Source organism: Mustelus asterias, chromosome 1, assembly GCF_964213995.1.
Source record: "Mustelus asterias chromosome 1, sMusAst1.hap1.1, whole genome shotgun sequence".
NCBI lineage: Eukaryota > Metazoa > Chordata > Chondrichthyes > Carcharhiniformes > Triakidae > Mustelus > Mustelus asterias.
In genome coordinates this window covers 114,771,849-114,791,646 of record NC_135801.1, presented here as the reverse complement: position 1 = coordinate 114,791,646, position 19,798 = coordinate 114,771,849, and the positions used below count along the sequence as shown (strand labels likewise).

General features: G+C 42.3%; 1 protein-coding gene across 2 annotated transcripts in view; it reads left to right on the top strand.

Annotated features, from left to right (window-relative positions):
- Nucleotides 1–236: 236 nt before the first annotated feature.
- The window catches only part of lnx1 (ligand of numb-protein X 1), a 204,497-nt gene continuing 184,935 nt past the window's right edge, over nt 237–19,798 (top strand). The window contains exon 1 of one of the 2 annotated variants that reach the window (XM_078217216.1): nt 237–402. The gene's annotated coding sequence lies outside the window, so the exon portion shown is untranslated. The remainder of the gene's footprint in view (nt 403–19,798) is intronic. The other variant, XM_078217214.1, reaches the window with a different exon arrangement.

Genomic DNA, 19,798 nt, shown 5'->3' with positions numbered 1-19,798 from the left:
GATCTTTGGTGAATTTGGTGTATCTGAGGGTTATGTATCTGAGGAGTGTGTACTTTAGGGTATCTACTTGAAGGGTATATATATATGAGGGTGTGTACCTGAGGATGTGTTTCTGAAGATGTGTATCAGGGGTGTATATCTGAGGGGTGTGTATCTAAGGAGCGTGTACGTGAAGATATGTTTCTCAGGGCTGTATAGCTGAGGGTGTGTATATCTGAGGGCGTGTACCTGAGAGCAGGCACCTGGGCAGCGGAGACCTGAGAGGCGAGCTCATGCAGGGCGGATTACCTGGAGCAACGCTTCAGACAAGTTACCGCGTTTCAGTTGTGTTTTATTTATCTAACACGACTTACTTCTGAATGTTTTTCGAAATAATTTATGGGAGTCGCTTTGTGGTGATAGGTGAGTAACTGGTTAATTATATTGACGGAAATATTCTGTGCAGTGGGCTAAATTCACGCGTGTTTGTTAAGCTGGAGCATATAAAATAGAGAATGTAATGCTTTATTTTCTTTGAGTTTTATACTAATTCCTTTTAGGACGTGATAGCCTGTTTTAAACACAGGGCGAATGGGACTGGCTTGTGACTATGTTATTACCCATACGGGTGATACCTACCTGCCTTTCCTGTACATTTCACTGCAGCTAATACAGGCAGGAGGCGGCAGGGTCATTTCTGTTTCAACAAGGTGACAAGACTGACAAAAGTGCAGTTAAAGAATCAGGTCTTTTTTAAAAATGGGTTGTAAGCAATGGAGCAACGTACAAAACCTAAGGGACTTGATCCAGGAATTTAAATATCAGAATCAAGTGACGGGTAGTTCAAAAATAATTCTAGTTTAGTTTAGAATATTCTTTTTATCATGCTAAATTTGACGTTATTTCATTTTTTGTGAATGTGTATAATTCTGCTCTAAGTGGACATCACGAGTCAAGGGCGATTATTGTGCAGGTTTAATGATTTGAGAGGGACAGGAGTTTCGATTTCATTTACAGGTTGAAAGTCTCTCCGTCAATCAAAACGGTTGAAAAGTTTAAGAAGCTTTACTGTTGGGAGATTTGAGGTTTGCAGGATTCAAAACTGCCCTACAGAAATCCTAATAATGGTGCTGATCAGATCAGTTCTAATAAGTATGACAAACTACCCAAAGTGCAGAAACTATCACTTTGCCAATATAGATATACAAAGTTTTATCGAGGCTGTTACATGATGAATGAGTGATATTTTTTACAGAGGCATCGATATGCTGTAGCGTCAGAAGAGCAAAGGTCTTTTTTTTTATCCATGGGGTGTGGGCGTCGCTGGCTTTTGGCCAGTGTTTATAGCCATTTATTGGATGGAACTGTGGGCTGAACGCTGGAGATAATTGTTTGCAGCAATCGACTCCTGTGCTTTGCTGATCTTCAGATCAAAGCTCAGGTATTCAAAAATCCGACTGAAACCCAGAAATCTGCCACTGTTTTGTGCTTGAAACGAAATGAGAAGCTTCTAAACAGAGCAGCAAGTTCTCAAATGTGAAAAAAACATATTTGAATATAATGTCTTTCAAACTGTAATTGTAGAAATATAATTAGTTGATGCAGAAAACAACACTTTGTGTTATTTTCTGTAATTGATGATACTAGCTGTCACCAGAGTGGTGAAAGGCCCATCACCAGTTTTAGCAATGACAAAGTCTCTCAACATGTGCCAGGCGTTGAAATTGATGTGAAAGCAAAATACTGCAGTTGCTGGAAATCTGAAATAAAAACAGAAAACGCTGGATAAACTCAGCATGTCTGGTGTCATCCGTGGAGAGAGATATTCAGGTCATATGGACTCAAAACAATAACTGTGTCTCTCTCCACAGATGCTGCCAGTCCTGCTGAGTTTATCCAACAATTTCTATTTTTAATTGAAATTGATGTGTTGAGTTTGTGTTGTGGAGGTAAATTTTGCAGACTCAATGGGCTAAAGGGTCCTTTAACCATTCTAGGTTATTTCAAAAAAAAGGATAAAATTATGACAGAAGTTAATATTTTGGTGGGCCTTGTTGATGGTACGGATAGAATTTACCGTCAAACATTTCAAAGTGATAGTTATTCTAATTTTTATTTAGCAGCCTGAAAAATGTTGTAAAACCTAAGGACTAGATTGGCATTTGATCGCTTGTAAATTCCTCGTTAAGTTGGTTTGGGATATAATAAATTTGCTTGATATGTCAAGAAGGAAAAAAACCTGTATTAATATAGCAAGTTTCATGACTTCAGCAATTCTGAAAACATTTTACAACTAGTTGAAGTGTAGCGGCAGTAGTGTATTAGAAAGTGCAACAACCAATTTACACACAGCAATGTCCTGCAAACAGCAATGTAATAATTTGTTTTAGTAATATTAGTTGTGAAATAAATATGATCCAGAACACTAGGGAGACTCTCCTGTTGTTCCACAAATAATGTTATGAAATTTTTAGATCCACTTCAGAGGATAAGCTTCAGTTTAATCCCTCATCTGAAAGGCTACATCACCCAGAGTGCAGCACTTCCTCGGTATTGCACTGAAGTGTCAGCCTAGACTTTGTGCTCAAGTCCTTGGTGTAAGACTTGAACCCCCAACAGCAAACACAATACATTGAATTAAAGGAAGTACTTGTAAATTGATGCTTCACCTGGAAGGAGAGTTTGGGGCTTGATGGAGAGAGATGGTAAAAGGGCAGGAATTGCATCTCCTGTGCTGGTATGAAAAGTTACTGTGGGATGCATTATGCCCTGATTACATTCTACCACAAAAGAAATCTGCTAAGGTAGCAATTGACTTCAATAATTTGCAGTCAGCTAATCAATCTCTAATAATCAGACTTTAAATTTGGCAAATTTCCCAATGGCTGATTGAACTCATTCCTGTTATCATGTTGCATAATTTATTTTAAAGAACTGGTCATTAAGGTAAGAAAAAGTGGCAAAGAGCAAATTTGTTGCTGCTCAGCTGTGTAAATAGTAATTGGAAGGTTCCGAGCAAGTTAAGTGGCTGGTAAGTGGAGCTTCATTGTTTCAGCTGAGTACTCTTTTTAAATTGTTTATTTATGGGATTTGTGCATCGCTGGCTAGGCCAGCATTGATTGCCCATCCACCATTGACCTTGAGAAGGTAGTGGTGAGCTATCTCCTTGAACCGCTGCAGGCCTTGAGGTATAGGTACTCCCACTGTGCTGTTAGGGAAGGAGTTCCAGGATTTGAATCCAGTGACAGTGAAGGAACAACAATATATTTCCAAGGTGGTGACTGACTTGGAGGGGAACCTCCAGGCGGTGGTGTTCCCAGGTATCTGCTGCTTGTGTCCTTCTAGATGGCAGTGGTTGTAGATTTGGAAGATGCTGCCTAAGGAACCGCACTGAGATCCTGCAGTGCATCTTGTAAATGGAACACATGGTTGTCACTGTTCGTCGGTGGTGGAGGGATATTAATACTTCATTTCTTATCTGGTGGGAAGTTCTCTCGGTACAATATAGTGCTTATCTACTTATTAATATAGAAAACTTTCTCTTTCTCCTGTTAATATATTTTCATGCATGTTTCTTCAACTTTGCTGCTGATGTGTTGACTTGAGGTAAAGGTGAGGGGGAAAGATTTAAAAGGGACCTGAAGGGCAACTTTTTCACATAGAGGGTGGTGCGTATATGGAATGAGCTACCAAAGGAGGTGGTAGAGGCGGGTACAATTACAACATAAAGACATTTGGACAGACACATGGATAGGAAATGTTTAGAGGGATATGAGCCAAACGCAGGCAAATGGGACTAGTTCAGCTTCGGAAACCTGGTCGGCATGGACAAGTTGGGCCGAAAGGTCTGTTTCCATGCTGTATACCTCTATGACTCTATGAAGTTCAGAAAAATGGCAGAAAATAATCTAGTTTAATGCAGCTCACAAATACATATTTCTGCAAGTTCTCCGCTATTGGATTATGTAGAAGGTAATTTTGTAAACTGGGTTGGGTGAACTCACCCAGGAATTTAGACAATTAACAGTCTATGAAGGCAAGCCTCTTTTTCTACATTTGCGAATTCAGTAGTCAGAATGAGTAAAGTCAATTGACTTGTCAATAGATCATTTTTAATTTGGTGCCTTTGAATAATATATGCAAAGGCAGGAAAAATATTTCCCTTGTCTTTTGTCAATTTTCCTGTTTCTGCTTTTGAAACATTAAAAACTCAGCTGCACTGAAAGCACTATGAAGTTCAAGAAGAGGCACATTGACAAAGCTTACAGTCAACAGTAATTATATTAAATTACTTGAAAATTACAACATAGAAACAGGTCATTTGGCCTAAACCAATCCACGTTGGTAATTCTCGTCCACAAAAGCAACAATCCCCGTCCTATGCCCTTGCCCTGTACCTTTGGTCTGATGTTGCCCTTTCCTTCAATCACCCAATATAACCTTTTCTTAAATGGTGACGTTTCTTACTTCAATCTCGAGCTCTGCCAGCATACTCCAAGCCTCATAATTCTCTGTTTAAAATAGATTCTGCTGCTCACTGTCCTATATCCTGTATATTTAACCTTATATCATGCTGGATGGTTCCGTCATTCAGAACAGACTGTATCTGCTCTGTCCCCTTCCTTCATAAGTTTAAACATCTTTATGAAATCTCGCCTTTATCTTTTCTGTTCTAATGACAACACCTCCAATTTTATAGTTCTTTCTTTGTTTTTGTATTTGCATATAACAGGGGTAATCCTGCAGAATCTGTGATGCACACTCTCTATGGCCCCAACAACATTCGTATGGTGTGAATCGCAGAATGGCACAGAACGCTCCTACTGTGGCCCTGTGCTTTTCTGTGTTTACCATTACATCTTTCATATTCTTGCACCATAGTAAAATTTGAAATGAAAAATATATATTAAAAAAGGTCTTCCTTTCCGAAACCTCCCTCGGCAAATCCCAAGGCAAATCCTTGCCTTGCAATTCAAATCAAAGGTTGGAAAACATACGTCCATCGAAATTGACAAGATGCATGTACTACACAAACTCAAAACCGAAACTTGAAAATAAACACACTGTTTAGATTGAGTTTTTTTATAAAGTGTGGAGTTGTCAATTAAAGATATTTGTTTTAAGATGTAAAAAATATTTTTAAAAATGCTTCCTGCAGCATGAACTTTTAAAAATGGATGGGTTAATGACCTGGCCACATGACTCCAGTGAAAGTTTGTATGTATTAATTTTGATCAACCCGTCATGCAAGCAAATCCATTGTCGCAATTAAGGATTTCAAACTAAGCTCCTGAGAAATCCCCACTTGCATTTAATTTGTTGATTTGAAGCATGATCCTTGTCTGCCTGGACACACCCCAGTAAGAAGTTTAACAACACCAGGTTAAAGTCCAATAGGTTTATTTGGTAGCAAATGCCACTAGCTTTCGGAGCGTTGCTCCTTCGTCAGGTGGAGTGGAGATCTGCTCACAAACAGGGCAAACAGAGACACAAACTCAACTTACAGAATAATGATTGGAATGCAGTCTTTACAGATAATCAAGTCTTAAAGGTACAGACAATGTGAGTGGGGAGAGCATTAAGCACAGGTTAAAGAGATGTGTATTGTCTCCAGACAGGACAGCCAGTGAGATTCTGCAAGTCCAGGCAAGCTGTGGGGGTTAAAGATAGTGTGACATGAACCCAAGATCCCGGTTGAGGCTGTCCTCATGTGTGCGGAACTTGGCTATCAGTTTCTGCTCAGCGACTCTGCGCTGTCGTGTGCCGTGAAGGCTGCCTTGGAGAACGCTTACGCGAAAATCAGAGACCCAATGCCTGTGACCGCTGAAGTGCTCCCCAACAGGAAGAGAACAGTCTTGCCTGGTGATTGTCGAGCGGTGTTCATTCATCCATTGTCGTAGCGTCTGCCTCGGGACATCCTTTCCTGCAGTGTATCAGGTAGACAACGTTGGCCGAGTTGCAAGAGTATGTACCGTGTACCTGGTGGATGGTGTTCTCACGTGAGATGATGGCATCTGTGTCGATGATCTGGCACGTCTTGCAGAGGTTGCTGTGGCAGGGTTGTGTGGTGTCGTGGTCACTATACTCCTGAAGGCTGGGTAGTTTGCTGCGGACAATGGTCTGTTTGAGGTTGTGCAGTTGTTTGAAGGCAAGAATGGGGATGTGGGGATGGCCTTGGCGAGATGTTTGTCTTCATCAATGACATGTTGAAGACTCCGGAGGAGATGCCGTAGCTTCTCCGCTCCGGGGAAGTACTGGACGACGAAGGGTACTCTGTCCACCGTGTCCCGTGTTTGTCTTCTGAGGAGGTCGGTGCGGTTTTTTGCTGTGGCACGTCGGAACTGTCGATCGATGAGTCGAGCACCATATCCTGTTCTTATGAGGGCATCTTTCAGCGTCTGGAGGTGTCTGTTGCGATCCTCCTCATCTGAGCAGATCCTGTGTATACGGAGGGCTTGTCCGTAGGGGATGGCTTCTTTAATGTGTTTAGGATGGAAGCTGGAGAAGTGGAGCATCATGAGGTTATCCGTGGGCTTGCAGTGTAGTGAGTTGCTGAGGTGACCATCCTTAATGGAGATGTGTGTGTCCAAGAATGCAACCGATTCCGGCGAGTAGTCTATGGTGAGTCTGATGGTGGGATGAAACTTGTTGATGTCATCATATAGTTGTTTCAGTGATTGTTCACCGTGACTCCAAAGGAAGAAAATATCATCGATGTATCTAGTGTATAGCTTCGGTTGAAGGTCCTGTGCAGTGAATAGGTCTTGTTCAAACCTGTGCATGAAGATGTTGGCATATTGAGGTGCGAATTTAGTCCCCATGGCTGTTCCGTGTGTCTGGATGAAGAACTGGTTGTTGAAGGTGAAGACATTGTGGTCCAGGATGAAGCGGATGAGTTGTAAAATTGCACCTGGAAACTGGCAGTTGTCGGCGCTGAGCACTGAGGTCGTTGCAGCAATGCCATCATCGTGGGGGATGCTGGTGTAGAGTGCCGAGACATCCAGACATACTCTGACCATTTATTTATAATCTCTGACTCAACAGCCTAAAGGTAGGTTACCCCACCCATCAACTTAGCGAAAGAATATTATCTGGTGGAACATCAACCAAAAGAACATAACATGTCATGGTGGACACAGCCCAGGCAGCTTATGTGCAGCTACTGCTTAAAGAGTCTAAGTGTGTGTGGAATGCTAATGGGATTTAACTAGCTAAACTGCATTTTACCAGCACAGCAGAAAGCATTGGTGCTCTTCTTGCTGCTCCTCCATCTAGGAATCCTCCACTCCCCATTCCTCGAAGCAAGGAGCTTAGGGGCAAGAATCCTGACCCTCAGTCAAAGGATGCCCCTTCACTGATGCACTAGGTTGTCTGGTCAAACATCATTGGCACCCTGGGGTGCGATAGGCCTGTCTGCCAAAGTATCAAATGTGTGTCAGGGAATCTATGCAAATATTCCATTGCAGAGTGGATGATCCTGGCATCAACTCAACTACAAAGATATTTTGTTTCCTCTTCCTGGTTCCAGCAAGGTTGGACAGATTTTGGTCATCAAACATCTTGAGTTTGACATCAACTCTCCCATCCCCTTGAACCCCCACCCCCCCACCCCCCACCCACCCCCCACCCTCCTCGAAGCAAGTGGCAAATACCAGCAATGCTTTGAGCAGCAGAATACATCAGAAAATGGGAGGATATTGTAATGGCAGCAAATGGTGGATAAAGTTTAAATTAATGAAGTGCATACTCCAGTAAAAATATATTTTGTTCTTTTTTTGATGTTCCACCAGATAATATTCTTTCGCTAAGTTGATGGGTGGGGTAACCTACTTTTAGGCTGTTGAGTCAGAGATTATAAATAAATGGTCAGAGTCAGAGAATGTCTGGCCCATCATTTTTCACTTTATTTGCATGCAAAAATACCTGGCCTCTTGACAATCCAATAATTACCAAACGTTTGCTGTCTGAAAATTGGGCAAGGGAACTTGTCAGACCAGTTCATGTTGTTGACCGTATAAAACAAAATGCAGGATATGCTTTTCACTTTGTTATATCGAGTGTGCAAGGATCTGGAAGATGTGGATCTACATTCTGGTAGTACCAACTGGTATTGCAATCGTGCAGATGTAATAGAATGGACATAATTTGATGACATTTTCCAGGATACTGTATAATTTGGTTAAAGGAACTTTACACAGGTTCATCTGAATTTAATAAGGTGCCACATTAAAGGTTACTGTGGAAAATAAAAGCTCATGGTGTAGGAGGTAGCATACAGGCTCACTAACAGGAAACAGAAAGTAGGCATAAATGAGTCATTTTTGGTTGACGAGATTGTAACGAATGATGTGCCATTCAGTGCCTGGACCTCAATTGTTTACAACTTATATCAATGACATGAATTAAAGGACCAAAGGTATGGTTGCTACATTTTCCGATGATACAAAGATAGGCAGGAAAATAAGTTGTGAAGAGGGCATAATAAGGCCACAAAGGGATATAGATAGATTACGTGAGTGGGCACAGATCTGGTAAATGGAGCACGATGTGGGAAAATGTAAAAATGTCCATTTTGGCAGGACAAATAAAAAAGAAGCATATTATTTCATTTTTTTATTCATTCGTGGGATATGGGCATCACTGGCTAGACAGCATTTGTTGCCCTTGCACTGAATGGCTTCCTAGGCCATTTCAGAGGGCAGTTGAGAGTCAACCACATTGCTGTGGCTCTGGAGTCACATGTAAGCCAGACCAGATAATGACAGCAGATTTCCTTCCCTAAAGGACATTAGTGAACCAGATGGGTTTTTACAACGATCAGTGATAGTTTCATGGTTACCATTACTGACATTTAAGTTCCCCCAGCTGCCATTGTGGGATTTGAACTCACGTTCCCAGAGAATTAGTCTGGGCCTCTGGATTATTAGTACAGTGACATTATCAGCATATAGGTGGCATGGTAATAATGAATCCTCATAAACGTTGCTCAGGGAAAATATTAGAAAAAAGAAAACAAAAAACAAAGAAAAATACAGCACAGGAACAGGCCTTTTGGCCCTACAAGCCTGTGCCGATCATGATGTCCTAACTAAACTTAAAAAAAATCTTCTGTCTTTACTCGAACCATATCCCTCTATTCCCTCTCTATTCATGTACCCATCCAGCTGCCTCTTAAATGTTGCTAATATTGAGGTAAATCTTCCAGTTCCGCCTGCTGTGGGAATCATTGCAGTGGGATGGACAATTTAATGGACCGTTGAAAGGTCCGTTGACCTTGGGCGGGAATCTCTGGTCCCGGGGTGGGCAGCACCTGAGAATCTCGCCCATTATTAGTGCGATGGATCATATTTTGTTCGCAACCAATATTTTCAGGGTGCATGGTCTACAAAACAATGTTGGGAATAGTCGTCTTTGCAAATTCTGAAGTACTTTTAGACCATTGTTTCTCAACAGTGAATGAATACAGCAATGTTTCTTCTTCAGTTGTTTAAAGATTTGATTAGTTCTATTGTTTTATTATTATTGGCTTCATTTGTAGCTTGTGGTTTGTCAGTTATGAGTGTGCAATGATCAAAATAGCTGATCCACACCCAGAAGACGTTATGAGATCATCAAAAAAATTATGTAATTAAGAACTGGTTTGGTATGAGATGATATAATGCAAACCGCACCTTCCCGTGTGAGAACAGAGTGAGAATTCTGGGCTGTAGATGAATAACTAAATAAACAATGAACTAGTCGAGTATTAAAACAACTGCAGGAGAAAAATTACTGTATTCTGGTGCGGCCGCACTTGGAGTACTGTGTGCAGTTCTGGTCCCCACATTACAGGAAGGATGTGGAGGCTTTGGAGAGGGTGCAGAGGAGGTTTACCAGGATGTTGCCTGGTATGGAGGGGAGATCCTATGAGGAGAGGCTGAGGGATTTGGGATTGTTTTCGCTGGAAAGGCGGCGGCTAAGAGGGGATCTTATTGAAACATATAAGATGATTAGAGGTTTAGATAGGGTGGATAGTGATAGCCTTTTTCCTCTGATGGAGAAATCCAGCACGAGGGGGCATGGCTTTAAATTGAGGGGGGGTAGTTATAGAACCGATGTCAGGGGTAGGTTCTTTACCCAGAGGGTGGTGAGGGATTGGAATGCCCTGCCAGCATCAGTAGTAAATGCGCCTAGTTTGGGGGCGTTTAAGAGATCCGTAGATAGGTTCATGGACGAAAAGAAATTGGTTTAGGTTGGAGGGTCACAGTTTTTTTTTTAACTGGTCGGTGCAACATCGTGGGCCGAAGGGCCTGTTCTGCGCTGTAATGTTCTATGTTCTATGTTCTATGTATTCATCCACCTGTGAGGAACAAAGGTCTAGAATGACTTCAGGATTTACAGAGATAACTCTTTCAAGATTGTTTAGGTAATGGCAGGGATTTTTGTAGCTTCCTTACTCCAAGGTGCTATTATAAAAGTTGTGCTCGAGTTTTATCAAAGGCTTGGTGATACGAAACACATTCTGAATTCTTGAGATGATTGTGCATATTCCTGGAAGCATATGGAAATAAACCACCTGTGAGACATTTCCCAATGTGAGGAATTAATACACAGATTGTGTGTGGAGTAATGAAAGAAAAACAGGATACTGTTGGCCCTCTTTTGCAGTTCCGTTTCACCGTCAAAGACAGTCTGAAATCAGTGGGCAACTGAAGAGGTCCCAGCTCATTCCTGTCCAAACAAACCTCCTAAACCTTGGCCACGCCCTGTACTCCCAAAAACCTCACGATTCCTCTCATTAATCTAGAGAGTTCATAAGTTCATAAGATATAGGAGCATAATTAGGCCATTCAGCCCATCGCGTTCGCTCCGCCATTCAATCATGGCTGATATGCTCCTCATCCCCATTTTCCAGCCTTCTCCCCATAACCCTTCAACCCATTACCAATTAAAAATCTGTCTAACTCCTCCTTAAATTTACTCACTGCCCCAGCATCCACCGCACTTTGGGGTAGCGAATTCCATAGATTCACAACCCTTTGGGAGAAGTAGTTTCTCCTCAACATTGTTTTTAATTTGTTACCCCTTACCCTTAGACTCTGACCTCTCGTCCTAGAATGTCTCACCAGCGGAAGTATCTGCTCCATGTCTACTTTATCCATACCTATTATCATCTTGTAGACATCAATTTGATCTCTCCTCATTCTTCTAAATTCCAGAGAGTATGGGCCTAAACTATTCAATCTCACTTCATACGACAAACCCCTCATCTCTGGAATCAATCTAGTGAACCTCCTCTGAACTGCCTCCAAAGCCACTACATCTTTCCTCAAATAAGTGGACCAAAACTGTGCACAATACTTCAAGTGCGGTCTCACCAATGCCTTGTATAGTTGCAACAATACTTCCTTACCTTTTATATTCTATTCCTTTAGCTATAAATGCCAACATTCCATTTTCTTTATTATCTGCTGTACCTGCATGCTAGTTTTCTGTGACTCATGAACGAGGACACCCAGATCCTTCTGCACTGGATCACCTCGAAGTCTCTCCCCATTTAGATAATAAGTCGCCTTCCCATTTTTCCAACCAAAATTCATGACCTCACACTTATCCACATTAAACTCCATCTGCCACATTTTGGCCCACTCTCCTAACGTATCTATATCCATTTGTAAGGTTATTATTTCCTCATTGCAACTTACTATCTTGCCTATTTTTGTGTCATCTGCAAATTTGGCTATAGAGCCTTCTATTCCTGTATCCAGGTCGTTCATATAGATTGTAAATAGCTGGGGCCCAAGGACCGAACCCAGTGGAATCCCACTAGTTACTTCTTGCCATCCAGAAAAAAACCCATTTATCCCTACTCTCTATCTTCTGTCCATCAGCTAGTCATCTATCCAAGCTAATAAATTACCCCTAATCCCATGTGATCTAACCTTGTGAATTAACCTTTTGTGCGGCACCTTATTAAATCCCTTCTGGAAGGCCACATGTACTACGTCTACAGGATCCCCATTATCCACTTTGCCTGTTGCCCTACGAAAACACAGTAAAACGAAGGAGATAGTCATCGACTTCAGGAAGTGGAGGACATGCCCCTGTCTACATCAACAGGGATGAAGTGTAAATGGTCAAGAGCTTCAAGTTTCTAGGTGTCCAGATCACCAACAATCTGTCCTGGCCCCTCCATGCCAATCCTATAGTTAAGAAAGCCCACAAACGTCTCTACTTTCTCAGGAGGCTAAGGAAATTTGGCATGTCTGCTACGACTCTCACCAACTTTTACAGATGCACCATAGAAAGCATCCTTTCTTGATGTATCACAGCTTAGTATGGTTCCTGCTCTGACCAAGACCGCAAGAAACTACAAAGGGTTGTAAACAAAGTCCAGTCCATCACGCAAACCAGCTTCCCATTTATTGACTCTGTCCATACTTCCCACTGCCTCGTAAATCAAGGACCCCACGCACTCCGGACATACTCTCTTCCACCAGGAAACAGATACAAAAGTCTGAGTTCATGTACCAACCGACTAAAGAACAGCTTCTTCCCAGCTGCCATCAGACCTTTGAATGGACCTACCTTGTTTAAGTTGATCTTTCGCTACACCCTAGCTATGACTGTAACATGACATTCTGCACTCTCCTTTCCTTCTCTATGAACGGTATGCTTTGTCTGTATAGCGCGCAAGAAACAATACTTTTCACTGTATACTAATACATGTGACAATAATAAATCAAATCAAAAGTAACACTCAGTTGCTACCAAAATGTATACAAAGTTATGGATTCTTCAATGTTTTTACCTGCAACTCGTGTTCAACATTCAATGTAGCATAGCTAAAGTAAGCTAAAATTTTCGAGAAGATGTTAAACTTCAAATAGGAAAATATGTCGGAGTACGCAGATCAAAAAATACAAAATCTTGGAATAACAATGTATAATACTGAACCGCCATTTGCATGAAGTTGTTTTAACAACAGCTTTAATCTTTTTGAAATAAATAGGATAAGTAGGTTAATGCTGCTATTGTATTGGAGGACAAAGGAAATTGTTTTAAATGATTTTTTCTATGTTTCTTCTATGTTTCTATTAAGTATTCTTAAGATATCACACGACCTAATTTCCAAGTTATATTGGGCCAATTTTCATATGCTCCATATGTTCACTGGAAAAAGGTACAGTAGACATGTTTTTTAAAAAGGAAAATGCTGCGGATATAATCTGAAATGAAAAAGCACCAGAAAAGACTCAGCAGGTTAGGCAGCACCACTGGACAGAAAGAGAGTAAATGTTTCAGATCAATGATTTTTCATCAGAACTAGGATTTCTCCACAGATGCTGTCTAACCTGCTGAGTTTTTCCAGCTTTATTTGTTCCGATTAAAACATTTGAAAAAGTCCTCTAAGCTGATTCGTGTTTTGAGTGGGTCCCAATGGATGTCCTGCTCCAGCCTGACACTGGGAGCCTTCTCTAAATCAATGATGTTCAGCTTCAGCACAATCTTTGTGGACCAATAGGTGGGACATGTCTGATGCCCGCCTATTCAGCTTGGCATGTAGCAGCCTGACCCAGGGTCCTAAAGGGACAGATGCAGACTAAAAGATACTTTTCACTGCTCTCCCACTTGGTATCATTAGAACATAGAACATAGAACAGTACAGCACAGAACAGGCCCTTCGGCCCGCGATGTTGTGCTGAGCTTTATCTGAAACCAAGATCAAGCTATCCCACTCATTGGTTCTAATCTACCTGTTTTTCCTCACCAATCCCTCTCTTCCCCTTCCTCCTTCCATCTTCTCCTTATCCCTCTCCCTCCTCACTCTCAACCTCTTATCTAATCAATTCCAGTAACATCCTTGCAATTCTTTTCTGCACTTTCTGTAGTACTTCAATATACTTTTAATTTGGAGACCAAAACTATGCATTATACTCCAAGCATGGTCTAACCAAGTTTGATACATTTGGAATTACTTGATGCTTTTGTATTCTATTCCATTGGAAATGAATCCCAGGACAAGTTTTATTTCAGTCCTTCATTTGGAAATTTGCATACATTTTATTTATTCATCTTTAATATGTGTTCTATACTTGTTTGCAGTAATTATTAAAAAGGTTCAAAAGGAATAACATTATGATTACCTGGAACCAGCAATGCAGCTGGTTTCAAGTGTAAATTAATAACAAAGGAAAATGGGTGTGCCATCCTTTTCTTCAAGGTGACAGTGGGGTGTGGATGTCACTGGCTAGGCCAGCATTTATTGTCCATCCCTAATTGTTCCCAAGAAGATGGTGGTGAGTCACCTTCTAGAACCACCGCCCTCCATGTGGTGTAGCTACAGCCATAGCGCAATTAAGAATGGAGTTCCAGGATTTTGCTTCAGAGATAGTGACGGAACGCAAGGTATAGTTTCAAGTCTACCTTCCTACCTACCTACCTTATACTAAGTTGATCTTTCTCTACACCCTAGCTATGACTGTAACACTAGATTCTGCACCATCTCCTTTCCTTCTCTATGTATGGTATGCTTTCTCTGTATAGCACGCAAGAAACAATGCTTTTCATTGTATATTAATACATGTGACAATAATAAATCAAATCAAGTCAACGTGGTGTGTGGCTTGGAGGGGAATTTGCAGGTGTTGGTGTTCCCATGCATTGTGCTGCCCTTGTCCTTCTCAGTTGAAGGTTCTGCCAAAGAACCCCTGATGAGTTACTGCAGTACATCCTCCACTTTGTGCAGATTCAGCAATAATGCAGCAATGAATGGACTGCGGTGGGTGGATTGGGAATCAATCCTGCTTTTTCCTGGGTGATATTGAGCTTCTTGAGTGTTGTTAAGACTGTATTGACCCCCTAGTTGAGGGGTCAATTGCCCAGGGCATAGATTTAAGATGATTAGTAGAAGAATTAGAGGGGACATGAGGAAAAATATTTTCACCCAGAGGGTGTTGGGCATCTGGAATTCACTGCCTAAGTTGGTGCTCAGGACTGAAACACACGATTCATTTAAACGGTACCTGGATTTGCATCTGAAGTGCTGTAACCTGCAAGGCTGCAGAACAGGTGCTGGAAAATAGGATTGAAATGAGCAGCCAGTTTTTATTTTCTCTTTTCAGCTGGCACAGACACCATGGGCTGAATGGCCTCTTTCTGCACTGTAACTTTTCTATGGTTCTAGCCACTCTTCCATGCAAGTGAAGAATGTACCATCACAGTCCTGATTTGCCCCTTGTAGACGACGGGCAGGCTTTGGGGGCCAGGAGATGAGTTACTTGCCTACAGAATTCCAAAGCTTTGACCTGCTCTTGTAACCACAATATTTATGTGGCTAGTCCCGTTCAATTTCTGGTCAGAATGTTGATGGTGAGGGACATCAGTAATGGTAAAGCTATTAAACATAAAGGTGTGATTGCTAGTTTCTTTCCTTTGGTAGATGATCATGGTCTGGAGTTTGTGTTACATGAATGTTACTTAATTCTCATCAGCCCAAGTCTGAATATTGTCCAAACTTGTTGCATGAGATATTGTGAATTTTACTGAACACTGCAATCGTCCGCAAATATCCTCACTTCTGACCTTATGATGGAGGGAAAGTTGTTGATAAAACAGCTGAAGATGCTCAGTCTGAGGACCTTATCCTGAGGGGGCCTTTAACAATGTCCCAGGATGAGATGATTGGCTTCCAACAGTCCTATGTATGAGGTATGATGCCAACCAGTGGAGAGTTGTACCGCAATTCCCATTGACAAGTTTTGCTAGGATGCCCCGATATCACATTCAGTCAACGGGCAGTCACACACCTCATATTGAATTCAGCTTTTCACAAGGTTTTTCATTCTTAGGTATGCTTGGACCTGCTGCCTTATACTCCTCATTGAACCAGCGTTGATCCCCTAGCTTCATGGTAATGGTTGAGTGAAGGATATGCTGGGTCATGATGTTACAGATTACTATTCTTGTGCTGTTGATGGCACTCAGAAAATTGTGAATATCCAGTTATGAGCTGTTAGATCTGTTCCACATTTATCCCATTCTGCACGGTGATAGTGCCACACAACACAATATGAATTTAGGACGTTTTCCCCTGTGCAGTGGTCATCCCGACCAACACTATCATGAAGAGATACATCTGCGATATATAGGTTGGTAAGCACAAGGCCAGATAGGATTTTCCCTCTTGTTGGTTCTCCCACCTTCTGCCGAAGGCACAGTCTGGCAGACATGTCCTTCAGGAATCTGCCAGCCTGGCCAATTGTGAGGCTGCCAAGCCCCGTTTTGTAATGGACCCAGTGTACATTCTGTGCTGTTGCTAGCTTTAGTGCTTCTTCCAAGTGACTTTCAGTATGTACTGGTTCATTAGCTAAGAGAGGGCAATTGGTGCTAATCAGAAGGTGTTCTCCTTGCCCACGTTTGATCTGATGCAAAGAGACTTCACAGGGTCCAGAGTCAACGTTCAGGATTCCCACAGCCACTATCTCCCAACTATATACTTCTGTGCAGCCACCACCTCTGGTGGGTCAGTCCTGTTGGTGGGAAGGGGCATACCAGGGATGGTGATGGTGGTGTTTAGGACATTATCAGTAAGGTGTAATTGGGTAAGTATGACAGTCAGGAAGGGCCAGGGAGAGAAATTAGGGGCCTCTGTGTTGCCCTGGTTTCTGGGCGCTCAGGTTTGACTGTTTTGAGATGACTTTTTTTTTTCAGGTCAGGATTGTCTCTTTTTAAAATTTTTAATATGTCCTGTATTGCTCAGAAGCTCCCCCTGTCTGTATATATAGGTACCACAATTTGCTGGACAGTAACTGCATGAACCAGTGCTGCCCTCACATTGCTGGAACATGTCTAATTGATTCCCATTGAAAAACATGTTTCTTGTTTGCAATTTTGCTGTCCAACCATTGCTCAGCCCCCTCTTCAAGCCCCTCCACCCGGCCAACCATGCCTCCAACCTTATCTTAACCGTCCCCCCTTCCAACTGTCCCTCCAACCCCCTCTCTAACTGACCCTTCAACTCCCCCAACTGTCCCTCCAACACACCTCCAAGCCTTCCCCCAATCCTCTCCAACCTTCTGCCATCACCCCCAACCCCCTCCCCAACCTTCCTCCAACCCCCTCCAAATCACTCTCCAATCTTTCCCCCAATAACCCCCCAACCCCCTCCAACTTCCCTAAACCTCGCAACCCCCTCCAACCTTCAGCCTACATCCCCAACCCTCCAACCTTCCCCCCAGCTCCCCTCCAACCTTCCCCCAACCCCCTCCAACCTTCCCCCAACTCTGCTCCAAACTTCTGCCATCACCCCCAACCTTCCTCCAACCTCCTCCAAATCATTCTCCAATCTTTTCCCCAATAACCCCCCAACCCCGTCCAAACTTCCCCCAACCCCACAACCCTCTCCGACCTTCTACCTACATCCCAAGCCCCCTTCAACCTTCTCTTCAAATGCCTCTCCAACCTACTTGCTAACCCTCCCCCAAAATCCCTTCCAAACTTCCCTTAAACCATCCCCCGCACCCCGCCCCCCCCCCCCCCCCCCCCCCCCCCACACACACACACCATCCAATGAGTTGTAAAATTAGAGGGATTTGACTTGCCATTTTATATGCAGAAACACTCAGTCGCTGCTGCCGCTTTCCATCGTTGAACAGGTTTGTGGTTTCCTCGCCGGCTTTTCAAAAGTCAATTGGAATCATGAAGCTGCCTGAAGGTGGGAAGCAGCAGCAGCCACTAGTAAAATTGACGTGACACTGATGGACTGGTTTAAAAAGTATCGGGACTCTCTGCCATGTTTTTTCAGCTGGAATTTAAGGTCTGCAGCCTGGCTGCTGAACGTGGATGATGAAATTGTTTAAGATAACAAGCCTGGGCTCCCCCAGACCCCGGTGTTTGGCATCGTCTGTAACTCCTGTCCCGGGCCCTGATGTCAGGTTGTTGCTTGACTCGTTTATGGCCCATATTTTGGCCCAAATTTCCAGACATTCATGAGAAGGGCCTTCGAGGGACAGCGTGTCATTTCTGGTGCCTAAATTGATGCTGGATGGTCTGTCGGGTTTTCTTTTTCTTCAGCTTTTCTGCCGCAGTTTGATATAACTGTTTGGTTTGTCAGGTTACTTCAGAGGGCAGTTCAGTGTCAGTCATATTGCCGTGGATCTGAAGTCACATGTAGGTCAGACTGGGTTAAGGATGGCAGGTTTCCTCCCCTGGAGGGCATTTGTCAACCAGATGGGCATTTACAACAATCTGGTAGTTTCATGATCGTCACCATCCATCAATGCTACTGACGCTGCACTCTTATTCCAAAGATGTAATTAATTGAATTTAAATTGCCCCAGCTGCCACACTGGGATTTGAACTTGTGTCACTGGTATATTAGTCTGGGCCCCTGGGTTACTAGCCCAGTAACATTGCCATTATGCTACTGTTTGCAGTGTAGTAGGAGCTCTCTTAAGTTATATAAATAATTGTAAATATGTGCCACTTTCAGAAACCCTCATTTACAAATATTGAAAAATGTGCCCATCACTGCCAAAACAACTGGACGGCTTCAAATCCCCAAGAGTTTTTTGCATTTGCCTGTGACTGAGTCATCCTCCCACTACACATTTGGTCACTCGCATTCTTTCCTCTGCCTCCCCAGTTGTGAATGAGCAAAACCCTCCCCTCTTTCGCTTGATGCAAATTTCTGCAAGATCAGTAACATTGAGCCAGAGGGAGTCCACCCGGATACATTTTGTTCACCACTGATAGTTCTGGATATTTGCAGCAACTTCCACATCATTCACCTTTCACATACAAAATGTGAACATTCAAATTACTGGATGTTGATTCTAGCCAACTTTACTTCAGTGCCAGATTTCCTGTGCTCCTCTCGCTGCTTTCTTACTCCTTGCCTTGCAACTTCGCTGCCTTTTGCCTCTACAAATCAACTTAAATCCTCTCAAAACAATGTCAACAAAATCAGCCAATCCTAACAGAGATACCACATTAAAAACAACACTTAATGAAATATTATACTAGGCCCCCAGTACTTTCACATTTGCTTCGAGCATAGCTTGTCAGTCAAACGCGGCCAAGTCAGTATTTACAGACAAAATACCACAGTTAACTACTAAAGTCAAAAATTGTAATTTAGTACTTGGCCACTCTATCTAGTTCAGGCCAAACATCCTGTATTTTCATGGACATGAGAAGGCTTATTTGAGGTATCAATAAATCTCTGCTCTTTATTATGAGGGTGGGTGAGAGCAAAGCAAAATGCCTTTCCTCGCTTATGTAATGGTTAGTTTGCTTCAGTCAATTTTTAATCGATGGAAAATAGAAAGCTACAACTTTTACAAGTGTTGCATACTTCATTTCAGAAAACCTGACTGAGCCAACAGTTAAAGTTTAGTTTAAGATCTGGAAGACTCGTGTTTGGATCAAAGCAGCAGTAACTGGCTCTTCATTGTGAATCATTTTGTCTTTGTAAATCACAGCAGCAAGTCACACAATTTTAGCATTGCTTTCACTGTATTTTAATAGCACCTATTTCATTCATCATTTGTCAATTTTGAAGACTTCTGTTCAATTATGGACAAAGTGCTCGGCTGTTTTGTAATTGTCACCAAATGGGAATTTAACATTGCTAATGTCAAATAGTAATATAAATAGTTCTAAATCTATTTTTATATATTAGCAGTCTCCTGACAGGAGATCTCCTGTTAAAATTCCAGTTGCAGCTGTCAAAACACTGGAGGCCAAGTCAGTCTTTATTCCATCCTATTGATTGTGGCGAAGTCACACTTGTGATACAATTACACTGCAGCCAGAGTTTGCATAGGAGTGTTCTGGT